We start from the raw sequence: 14,177 nt of genomic DNA, 5'->3' as shown, positions 1-14,177 counted from the left end.
AATAAGTAATTATAATTTATATAATCTTATATACTTAGTATATATAATATTAAAATACAATTTATATATAATAAGCTGTATTTTATGCTGTTTTGTTTAGTAGTATTAGTATAGTTAGTAACACATTCAATGAGTGTATAGTATATAATACAATAGACACATACAAACAAAAGTAATAATAATAATAATAAGTAAATAAAAAATAACTTAAAATACTAAAATAAGTTTCTATTATTTTGAAGTATTCGGCAACAATACAAAAAATAAATAAATAAAGGACTTAAGTATAATAACAAATGAGTTGAATATAACTTATATTAGTGTATATGTATGTATTATATGTATGAGTGTATGTACAGTATGTGTATGTATGTATGTATGTATGTATGTGTGTGTGTGTGTGTGTGTGTATGTGTGTATGTGTGTATGTGTGTATGTATGTATGTATGTATGTATGTATGTATGTATGTATGTATGTATGTATGTATTATATGTATGAGTGTATGTACAGTATGTGTATGTATGTATGTATGTATGTATGTATGTATGTATGTATGTATGTATGTATGTATGTATGTATGTATGTATGTATGTATGTATGTATGTATGTATGTATGTATGTATGTATGTATGTATGTATGTATGTATGTGTGTGTGTGTGTATGTATGTATGTATGTATGTATGTATGTATGTATGTATGTATGTATGTATGTATGTATGTATGTATGTATGTATGTATGTATGTATGTATGTATGTATGTATGTATGTATGTATGTATGTATGTATGTATGTATGTATGTATGTATGTATGTATGTATGTATGTATGTATGTATGTATGTATGTATGTATGTATGTATGTATGTATGTATGTATGTATGTATGTATGTATGTATGTATGTATGTGTGTGTGTGTGTGTGTGTGTGTGTGTATGTGTGTGTGTATGTGTGTGTATTATTGTGTTAAAGATTAAAAATAGACAATGAGTTGAAATTCATTGCAACAAATGTGGCGCAAACTCTTCATATAAATATATATATATATATATTACTTAATATATACAATACAATATATATTATAGTTTTATAAATAGTGTATATATAGATAGTACACACACACAGCTACACACACATACACTCATACACTTTGCAAGAATATTCTCTCTCTCTCTCTCTCTCTCTCTCTCTCTCTCTCTCTCTCTCTCTCTCTCTCTCTCTCTCTCTCGATTCAATAGCACACACAATAAATGCCTAAAATTTTCAATTACTAATTGAAAATCATTGAAGGATTAACTGTATATAATAATACAGTGAAAATAATATAAAATAAAACTAGAAAACTACAGTATTTTTTCAGTTATACAATTTAACAATACTTTTACACACACACACACACATACATACATACATTTTATATGAATTCAACAATCATTGAATTAAAAAAATAATAATAATATAACAAATAGTAACAAACACTATATACTGTATATAATATTAATAATTATTTTATATAATTCCTTATATTTTAATTTAATAAATAAAAATTATTAAATAATTAGTAAGTCATCTAATATATTATAGATAATGTATTATATATATATATATATATATATATATATATATATATATATATATATATATATTTGCTTTTTTGAAAGATATTTAATATATATATAATTTAATGCTATTATATAATGTGTTTGCAAAATTCAATCACACGCTAACTAAGTATAAGATTTTTTTATATATATATATTTTATTATTTGATTAAATATCATTTATATTATATAAAAGTTTTTAATATAACGATATAATAGAAATTCAATACCAATTTAAGCTGTGTATTAACTTTTTTTAAAAAAATAAGATAAATACTTAATAAAAACTTAATAACAAAATATTATTGTATCATATTTACCAATACATTGACTAATAAAAAATATATATAAAAATGCATGCAAAGAAAAAAAATTTCAATAATTAATTTTTTATTTATAGAAAATTTATTATTTTATATAAATATATATATCTAAAGTATATTTTTTATTGTATATATTTTTATAAAAAATTTTTGTTGTTGATGTTAACATTTTGTTACCGCTTTAAACATGTATTATAACATTAAAATTGCATTTTTATATGTTTTTTATATATATCATATAAAGTATATAATATATAATAAAAAAAAATAAAAACAATTTACTTTATATATTTAAACAACTAAGTCACTTAGATTTAATATATTAATACACATACACACACACATACAAACACATACACACATACACACATACACACACATACACACACATACACACACATACACACACATACACACACATACACACACACACACACATACACACACACACACACATACACACACACACACACACACACACACACACACACACACACACACACACACATACACACACATACACACACACATACACACACATACACACACATACACACACATACACACACATACACACACATACACACACATACACACACATACACACACATACACACACTTACACACACACAGTCACTCAATTGTTACAATAAATTTTTGCATAAATTTTTTTAATACTATAATATATATAAATTTATTATATAATATACTACTACAGTATATATACCAGTATATGTAATATTGAGTATGTGTGCACATAGAAAATATATATATATACTGTGTAGACACTGGTGTGTAGAGAGCACAGGGATCTCAATCTAAATGTATTATATGAGTGGCTGAGTATGTCTGTAACGGTAATGTTTTATTTTGTTTTTTTATTTAGTCAAATACATGTGTCTAACAAAAACATCGATATAAAGATATATATAAAGCTATAAAAATACAATATCTATTATATATATATATATACCTGTATATTGTATTTGCATAATTTTATTATTAGGTGTTTTAATATATTTGCTGTGAGTGTCTAATAACTGTATTTAAAATGAAATTATTTTTATCATATTTTGTGTTTGTATATATCATATCTATATAACTATTATGTAAATGATTTTTATTTAATATCTAATTATTTATATTTAGTAATTAATATTATTAGTATTATTATTATATTTATTTTTAACCATAATGTTGTTTGTATTGTGTATACTATATAAATATATTAATAAATATATTGATAACTAAATGTATTAATAAAGTTAATGTTTTATTTTAAATATTATTAAATTTACAAAAAAATAATAATATTATAATTAATAAAAAGTAGTGATATAATAAAAAACATATTACTAAAAATATTTGTTAAAAAATTAATTTATTGAATATAAAGATAATAATAATAATAATAATAATAATAATAATAATAATAATAATAATAATAATAATAATAATAATAATAATAATAATAATAATAATAATAATAATAATAATAAATTCAATTCAAAAATTTTATTTTACTAATTGATAATAATAATAATAATAATAACATATACTAACATTTAGTAAAATATGTTAATATTTTGATACATATTAGGAAAAAAATTTATTGTATAATTACAACATTGTATTTTTATTGTTTATAAAAATACTAACATTTTTTTACATATATAATTAATGTCAAAAAATAAAATAATAATATTGTCATTTTTTCGATTAAATATCAAAAGTTATAAATATCAAAGTTAATAATTTATATATATATATATGGTTTTGTATTATACATAGAGATGGGCAAATAGAAAGTTTCTAATAAATTTCCGTGAGAAAATTTCTAGAAACTTTCTCCTGAATAAATTTCTATAGAAATTTAACTTTAATGTTATTCTATGGGATCCCCATATGTACAGTTATTGTAATACCAGTAATGTTTGAGATTTAATAAGATATAATACTATACATCATACAGTATAGTACAGTACTATACAAAATGGGATACCTATATATAAAATAATTATAATTATTTAAAAATAATCAGTTTTGTAAAATTTTATTTATTTTATTATATATATCATAGTTTAATTAATTAATTTTTTACTTTAATTAATAATTAAAATAACAATAATAATAATAATATGTAATGTATTGTTATATGATAGCAAATATCTAGATAACAAAATTAACCATGTAGATCCCATAGATAGAAATTTCTTTTAGAAACTTTCTAGAAACTTCACTATTATTTTATAAATTTCTCTTTTTTGCCAACACTAATTATACATTAATAATAGAAATCTCAAAATATTAATATATATATAATTTATTTTCGTCAATAACTATTTTTTATCACTTATTTTTTTTAAAAAAAAGTATAAAACAATTGAACAACTAATAGCAATCAACTATTATTATTATTATTATTATTATTATTATTATTATTATTATTATTAGATATTTCAAACGTTAAAAATAGTTTAGTGAATATTTTCAGTAATAATATATATATATACAGTATTCTCTCTCTCTCTCTCTCTCTCTCTCTCTCTCTATATATATATATATATATATATATATACATTATATTAGTAATTCTCATATAACATTTTGATTGCTATTTTGTATTATTATTATTCAACAATACATTATATAATACTGTATATATATATATATAAACATTATTCAGTGATTTAACATTTTGATTCACAAACTTGTTGTTCACAACACTAACAACAACAACAACAACAACTAGTGTACTGTTAATCAATCTATACATACATATATACATACAGTACAAACTATATACTGTATATATATATATATATATATATATATATTATACAGTAATATATTTTATTACGAGAATCGCCTGATTCTGACTGTTTGAATGAAAGATAGATTTTTCAGACACACAAAACAATAGACAACTTTTTGTATGTATGTGTGTGTGTGTGTGTACTGACTAAAAGATCATAACAACAAATTTTATTTAACTGTTATTATATATATATATTTATATTTCTATACATATGTGTGTGTGTTGTATGTGATATATATATATATATAATAAATTGTATAATAATTATTCAATAGTATTATTACTATTATTTCTACAACAATACTAAAATATCATAACAATTTATAGTACAACTAATAATAATAATAATAATAATAAGTGACAACAATATTAACTAAAAATTTTTTTGTGTATGACTTAACTACCAGTGCTACTACTACTACTACTACTACTACTACTACTACTATACAGTACTGTATATAAACCATACGTTTTCTATCAATTGTGTGTTTTTGAAAATATTATTGTATTAATAATAATTATAATAGTTTTAAGTTTTATTAAACACTAAGTAAGTACAGTAATTATTTATTTATATATTTCAATTTATATACTGTATATATATATATATTTAAAATCTATATATAAATATTGTCTTTTGTCAATCTCTCTCTCTCTCTCTCTCTCTCTCTCTCTCTCTCTCTAATGTTATTTATAAAATATATAATTTGCTTATCAATAGCATAGATAAAATAGTTTGAAATATTTTTGTTTTATTTTGTTTTAATTATTTTTGTTTTGTTTGTATGCTTTAAGCAATAACCAAAAAACAATAGCTTTTTATTGTCTAAACTATTTAAAAACAAATTTATTTTTTGTTTGTTTCATATACTAGTAATCTAATGTATGTCTAAATAACAATATATTAACTTTAATTTTTTTTTTAAATATAAATACATACTCTATATGATAATACTTATATATATTTAAATATACATATATATATATATACATTATAAAACATAAATAATTATAATACAAATTAAAATTAGTTTTTTTTTTAAAAAAAAGATTATTTAAAGCATTGAATTTATTTTAAAAAATATAATGTTTTGAGTTTTAGTGTGAATTACTATTGAAAAAATAATGTGTTTTTATATTTAAAATTATTTTTTATTTTTAAAGAGTAAAACACTTTTATATCAATAGCTTTATAAAAAAATTTTTTTTAGAAAATGTAGAAATCAAGCTATAATTTTAAATTAAAAATAAATATATATTTAAAGTATGAAAATACTATTAACATAAAGTTTTTTATATTATTATTATTATTATTATTAAGATATTATAAAATATTACTCATTAGCATAAATGTTAATCGCATTAACATTTTATTTAAATATATATATATATATAATAATAATAATAGAAAATTCAATTTACTTTACCATTATTAATATATTTGTATAATTAAATTAAAGATATTTATTGTAAATCTTAAACAATATACTAATATATTTCAAAAAAAACATAAATAAAAAATAATAATTTTTTATAAATATAATTTTTTAATATAAATTTTTAAATAAATTTTTATTTATTTTTATAAAAAATTATTTATTATTAAATACCATCACAAATTAAACATAATTTTTATTTTATCTTTTATTTTTTCGTAATTTTATTAATACAAACAAACTATTAGTTAAATTAGTGTTAGATTTTTAGATTTAGACTAAAACTAATCGTTTGGTATTAAAATATTACATTAGATATATATAAATACAATTTAATAATAATAATAATAATAAATATTAATACTTATAATACTAATAAAAAGCTCACAATAAAAATACTTGAAAACGTTTACAAAAAGCTTTAACAAAACAAACATATAGTTATAATACAGTATATATATATATAATAAAAATAGATATATTTATATATAAATATATATATATATATATACTGTATATAATTTTTTTGTGTGGTATTAAGTAATGATAACAGCAATAATAATTGTTATTATTATTAAATAGCTATATATTAATAACTAGTAATAAAACAAAATTTAATTGTCTGTTTACATTGAATCTAATAAATTGATACAAATATTTTTTATTTGTTTGTTATTGTTGTATATTTATATAATATTTATATTGAAGTTAAAATAAGATTTATATATATATATATATATATAATATTTACCTAAAATATTATTTATTTATTTATTACATATTACTTAGATTTTTTGCTATTTTGTAATAAATAAATTTTTATATTATATACAGTAAAGTTATTAAAGTACTAATAAAAAACAATTGTAAATAATAGATACTATTTATATTACATATTTAACATTTAATTTATTAACAAAAAAATAATTTTTGAATAAATAATTAATTATTTATAACTTAATAAATTTTTTAATAATAATACTAATTATAAAAATTTGTTATAATCTAAATCATATCTATTTAATTAAAACTATAAATTAAAATTACTATATAAAATAATTATACTTTTTTTTATAAATATTTTATGATAAATGATAATCAAAAAATTAAAATAAATAATTATATTGCTATTAATAAACTAACAATAGCAATCAAAACATAAATAATAGCCACAATAATACAGTATATAAAATGTTTTTATAAATTATATATTTATATTTATACTGTATATATAATATATGTAATTATCACAATATAATGTCTTATATATAAAAATAATATTTATATAATATAGTATATAATAGTATAATATATATATATATATATACTGTATATTAATATAATGGTCAATTCAATTGTATATAAATCAAGCTATAGTATAAAAGATAGTTAGCCAATAAAATTTTAATAAGCAATTATATTTTCAACATACATATGATACAGATACATAAATTTATATATGTTTTATATATAGTTTAACTTTAACTGTCAGCTAAACACTAAACCATTCAACAAAAAAACATTGTATATCATTGTCATCAACAAACTCAACATAAAATATTTTTTTTATATTTAAACAGCAAAACAGTAGTAAAACATTATATATAATTTCTCTCTCTCTCTCTCTCTCTCTCTCTCTCTCTCTCTCTCTCTCACTCACTCACTCACTCAGTGTGTGTGTGTGACTTAAAATTATATTAAAATAATATACACTTAATATAAAGTGTGTATAAAATATTTATAAATAATATTATTATATTTATTTATTAAATCTTAACTATATCTTAATATGTATAGTAAAAACTATTATATATAATATTAGTGAAAACAATTATTATTATAAAATAAAACAGTATTATTATTACTAAACTATTTAAAAAAAAATATATTTTTAATTTTGATAACAATAATCGAAACTAGAAATTATTATTATTATTATTATTATTATTATTATTATTATTATTATTATTATTATTATTATTATTATTATTATTATTATTATTATWATTATGAAATTCATAATTAATTTATATATAATAATAATATTCAATAATTATGTTTTTATTAAGAAATTAATTTTTATTGTATACAATTTTGTTTAGTATTAATTTTATAATCTTTTTTACATGTAATCATTAATTTTGAAAAAAATAAAACAATATATATTGATATAAACAGTATATATCTACTATATATTGTAACAAAAAATAATAATAATATAGTAAATAAAATAACTACATGTCTCAATTTATTTAGACTAATAATTTAGATATATATATATATATATATACAGTATATATACAGTATATCAACAGTATATAAATTAATAGTTATATATTACTACAGTATAATATTATAGTGTATTTAAAAAAAAATAAAAATAATAGTAAAAACATATGGTAAATGTATATATTTTTCTCTTATATATATGTATATATATATAAGTCTAGAATTATTTATGTGAAAACTAAAATAAAAAAAATAATAATTTATATATATTTTTTTGTTTTGTTTTTTTATCTAACCAATAAAACTTTATAAATTGGTGATCAGTATATATATATATATATATATATATATATATATATATATATATATTTACTAATAGATTATATTGCCATTAATAGTGATGATGGTGGTTATGGTATGGTATGGTAGTAGTAGTACTTACCCAGCACTGGTAGTTTTGAGAGAGAGAGAATAGGTATATCTACTCTACCATTCGTTTGCCATTAGGATATAAAATAGTAATCACAACATAAAACTGATTATTGAATGAAAGTTTGAATGAAAGGATGCCATCAATAATAATGAGTTACGTTATTAGTATAATAGCTCTCTCTCTCTCTCTCTCTCTCTCTCTCTCTCTCTCTCTCTCTCCTCTCTAATATATATAAATAAATTTAAGGAATATTCTATAATATTCTAGATTAGGATTTTCAGTATTAATACTAATACTACTACTACTTTAAAAATCTTTAGGTTTACTAATTTATTAGCCAAATCTACGGGGCGTTAGTGGGAATACATTAAATTTAATTGCTTTATACAACTACTACTAAATTAAACAGTATATACAGTATATACCGATATATTGTAGGCCTAACCGTTAACAACAAGTGTGTTATTATTATTATTGTTGTTTGTTTTTAAACAGTATTTTTATTTTATCTATTTTATGCTAACATTAGTTTGATTAGTGATTTGATTTAAATTTATTGTTTTTTTTATTTTATCATAATTGACATGTATTATAGTATATTCTACAGGTTATCAATATATATATATATATATGTAATACTTTATTATAATACTAATTAATAGTATTGTTTTTTGTTGTTGTAAATGTTTAATTAATTATAGCATACTAATAATAACTAAACATATAATATAATTAAAAATAGTTAAAATACGTGATATGTATATAAATGAAATCATTGACTAAATATTAATATATATATATATTATATAATGTAATTTTTAAGATGATTATAAGTACTCAATATATATATATAATAATAATAATAATAATACTAATTTATATTTTTAATGTTATCTATGACTGAAAATGTCAAAATTAATTTATTATTATTTTTATGGTTTTTTTTTAAATTTTAAAATAATTAGACTTATATTTATGACATTTATATTATCGCACAAACACACACATACATTGTACATACCTGTACTTACTGTATAATATACAGTGTATATACTGTATATAGTGTCATAATCTTTATATTAAAATTGATTGACATTTTAATTTTTTTTTTGACTAATCAAAATATAATATATATATTTATATTTATAGATAAAATCAATATTAATAGTTAGTTTCTTTAAAAAAAATTATTAGTACAATGATTGCCATATTATATATTTATAGATTATATTTTATTTATTTAGTAATTATTGTAGTAGTTATTGATTATATATATATATATATATATATATATATATATATATATATATATATATATATATATATATATATATTTACTGTATTAATAAATTTTATAAAATAATAGTTTTTAAATTTTTTAAATTAATTTAGATCATATTATTATTGTTTTAGAAATTTTATATTTTTAGCATAAAATAAATTTTAATTATACGGTAATAATAATAATAATAAATTAATATTAATTAAAATTAAAAATTAGTAATAATTAATTATATATTATTTTGCAAACTTATTATCCGTATTAAATTATAATAATAATATATATTGTATTATATATATATAACTATTCAGATAATATAACAGTAAAATATTCAATATATTTGTCATCATATATTAATTATAAAAATAAAATTTTTTGTTTTCTATAATTACTATAATTTGTTATATTATATCATATTATTATATAATTATACAAATTACTATACAATGTATATTTATTAGTTAAATTTTTAATTAAAATTTATATAATTTTATAATAAACCAAAAAAATGCATTTTATATTTATTATTATTATTAATTATAATAATAATAATTAAATATATATATATATTAAATTTCTTTAAATTAACTTAAATTACTGTATTATTATTATTAATAATATTACTATCCATTAGTTTTAAAAAATAATATTTTTTATACTTAATAAAAAATATTGAGACTTATATTTTAATATACAGTATATAATAATAAAAGAAACAAAGTTATAATTTTTGTAAATGTAATCTTTAAATAAAAATAAAAATATAAAATAAATTTATGATATTAAATTATAAATATTTCAACAACAAAAAAATAAAATAAAATAAATAACATTATGATAATAAAAATAATTTGATTTTTGCTTAAATAGACAATAATTTTTTGTTTTTTATTTTTTTGAATTTTTAGATTTTCAAGCACCATATGGTTGCATAAAAAACATTACTGTATTACTACTGTATTTTATTACTACTACTACTACTACTACTACTTGATCTATCAAAATGTGTTGTTGTTGTCGTTGTTGTGGACAGGGATATGATTTTGATATAACCCTGTTTTCAATATTATAAGTGACACAATAATAATAAAAAAAATACTACAGTAAACTACACTTACGTAATCTCCCCGTTTAGACTGTATTTTTGTATATATACTATACTGTTAAACTGTATTATATGCATACCAGTGCTCTGGGGGTTGCGCTGGTAACCTATCATATATCTACTATACTATGTATGTATACTCTCATCTATCATCAGCAGCACTAGTAGTAGTAGCTGGCAGTAGTATTATCAGCCAGCATCATCATCATCATCATCATACATACTGTACATACATACAACAAAAGTGGCTGGGTGCTTGTGCACTTGTATCTAATAAGTGTATGTGTGTGTGAATGTAAGTGTATAGTGTAGATAACAACTATACCTAATCTATAGATCATCCATATTTTATATAAACTATTTATATATTGATAATACCTATACCAAAAAAAAAATGCTACACTAGCACCTGATGCTTATTACATGCCCATACCATCAGCATCATCACAGCTGCAATAGTAGTAGCAGCAACAGTAGCTTATCTATAGAAGCCAACTGAGCTACTACTACTACTACTACTACTACTACTACTACTACACCCCAGCCCACCCCCCCCCCCACCTAACCAGCCAAACCATGGCTGCAGTAGGCATATGGACACAGTCGGGCAGTTCCCAGCAAACTGGCGGCCAACAAGATATTATACCATTGGAGTTTTTTGAAAACTACCGTGTCAACTATTATCATCATCCGCCCCACGCACATGGCATGCACCGGCGCCATCAGCTCCATCACCAGGGCAGCAGCCAAAGTGGTAGTGGCGGTGCAGCACAAGCGTAAGTTATCTATTGATATTATTATTATTATTATTATTATTATAATAGCTAGGTTATTTTATATATTTTGTGTGTGTGTGTGTGTGTGTATGTGTAGGTGCATATCTACATATATATATATATATACCTATAACGGTATAGGTGTAAATTAGTTGATACCTGGTAGTAGTAGTAGTAGTAGTAGTAGTAGTAATTAAGGGGAGAGTATTGCACCTGTATATTTATACCGTACCCCTTAACTATGTGTGTGTTAACTATACTATCAACTTATATATCATATTAGATAAACATAAATGATGATGATGATTTTATTATGGTTTTTTTTATTCAAAATTAATCATTAATAATGTATATATTAATTAATTATGAATTTTATGCAAAGCGATTTATTAATATTATTTTTTATAAATTATAAAATCATATTTTTAATAAATTTTAATAATTAAAAGTAATAATAATAATTATTATTATTTATAAAATGTAATTTTATTAAAATAAAAATTTGTTTATACAAACAAAAAAATTAATAAATATTTAACTATAAAAAAATTATTGAATTATTTATTTTATAGCTATTATATGTCAGATTAAAAAGATTAAAGTTGTGGGAAATATATATTAATATATAAATATAACAATTGATTAAATTAAATTACATCAATAACATATTAATTACATTAAATAATTAATTTTATTAGAAACACTCTATACATGTAAACATATGAAAATTAATTAATTATTATTATTATTAGTCAATGAAATTATCAATAAAATATTATTTACCAAATTTTATGATAAATACTGTATATATATAAACTATAATACAATAACAATTCATATCATATTTACACATTATGTTATTATTATTATTATTATCAGTACTGTACATTATGACAATTGTTAATAATATTAATGCTAATAAAAATAATATAAAAATAAATAAATAGTATCCGATATTAAATATATATTTATGATATACCGTATGTACATGTACTTTATATATATATGTTAAATATAATTATTTGTTAAACAATACACAGTTAATAATTATAGCAAATTAAACAAAACAAAACTAAAAATATTTATATAATCTCATTGAAACTTAAGTTATATATATACAGTATATATATATAATACAATATTGTTTGACAAATATACTGTACTATAAACTTATAGTAGTTTTATAAATATATTATATATATATATATAAATTTTGTTAAATAAATATTGACATAAACAAATTAGATATATTTTTTGTGTATATATTATATGTATGTATATATATGTGTGTATGTTATTAATCATAGAAAATTAAAGTAAATTAAGCAAGATAATTATGTTTAAAAATAATATTATTTTTTGGTAGCTGTTAAAATAGTGGATAATTAAAATAGCTTTTTAAAAAAATGTTTATTATTTTAAATTGTTTAATTTTTTAAACAAAAATTGAATAAATATTTCAATTAACTACTAAATATAATTTGAATATTTGAATATCTTATACTAATATTATTATTATAATCAATAGATTGATTTATATAAGTATTTATTTTTTAAAAATATTAATAAAAAACTTATTTTACAATTATTATAAATTTTTTACACATTTAATAATTTGAATATTACATATATAAATATTTAAATAAAACACTGAATAATTATGTTAATTCAAAAATTTTATATTATTTATAGTTAAAATAAAATATTAAAATATTAATAAATTTATTTAATTTTTATTTAAAATTGATATTTAATTTTTAATAACTAAATTTATTTATTTTTTAAAAATTAAGCAATATAAATTTGAGTTATTCTAAATATTTAAATTAATAAAATTAAGTCACATATTATTATCATTATTATTACTAATTAACTTTTAAATTGAAATTAATTAACACAATAATTAATTTTTTTTCTATAAATAAAAATTTAATGAATTATATAATATAATTGAAAATTAATGAAAAATCAATGTTGTACCTTGATAAGATTTTGATTTGACACTATAAATAAATATATATATGTTGTAATTTATTAATAAAATACTAGACTTGACAATAAATATATACAGTTGTATATATTGCCAATAATATTGATTGTTTTTTGTATATACACACATATATATATATATATATACAGGTAGCAAATAAATAACAATAACAAAAACAAATAAATAA

The sequence above is a fragment of the Oppia nitens genome, unplaced genomic scaffold (assembly GCF_028296485.1).
Source record: "Oppia nitens isolate AA-2021 unplaced genomic scaffold, nextdenovo-longstitch-racon4-pilon3 scaffold16_pilon_pilon_pilon, whole genome shotgun sequence".
Taxonomy (NCBI): Eukaryota; Metazoa; Arthropoda; class Arachnida; order Sarcoptiformes; family Oppiidae; genus Oppia; species Oppia nitens.
The sequence above is the reverse complement of the archived record's forward strand: the minus strand, read 5'-3'. Positions refer to the sequence as shown.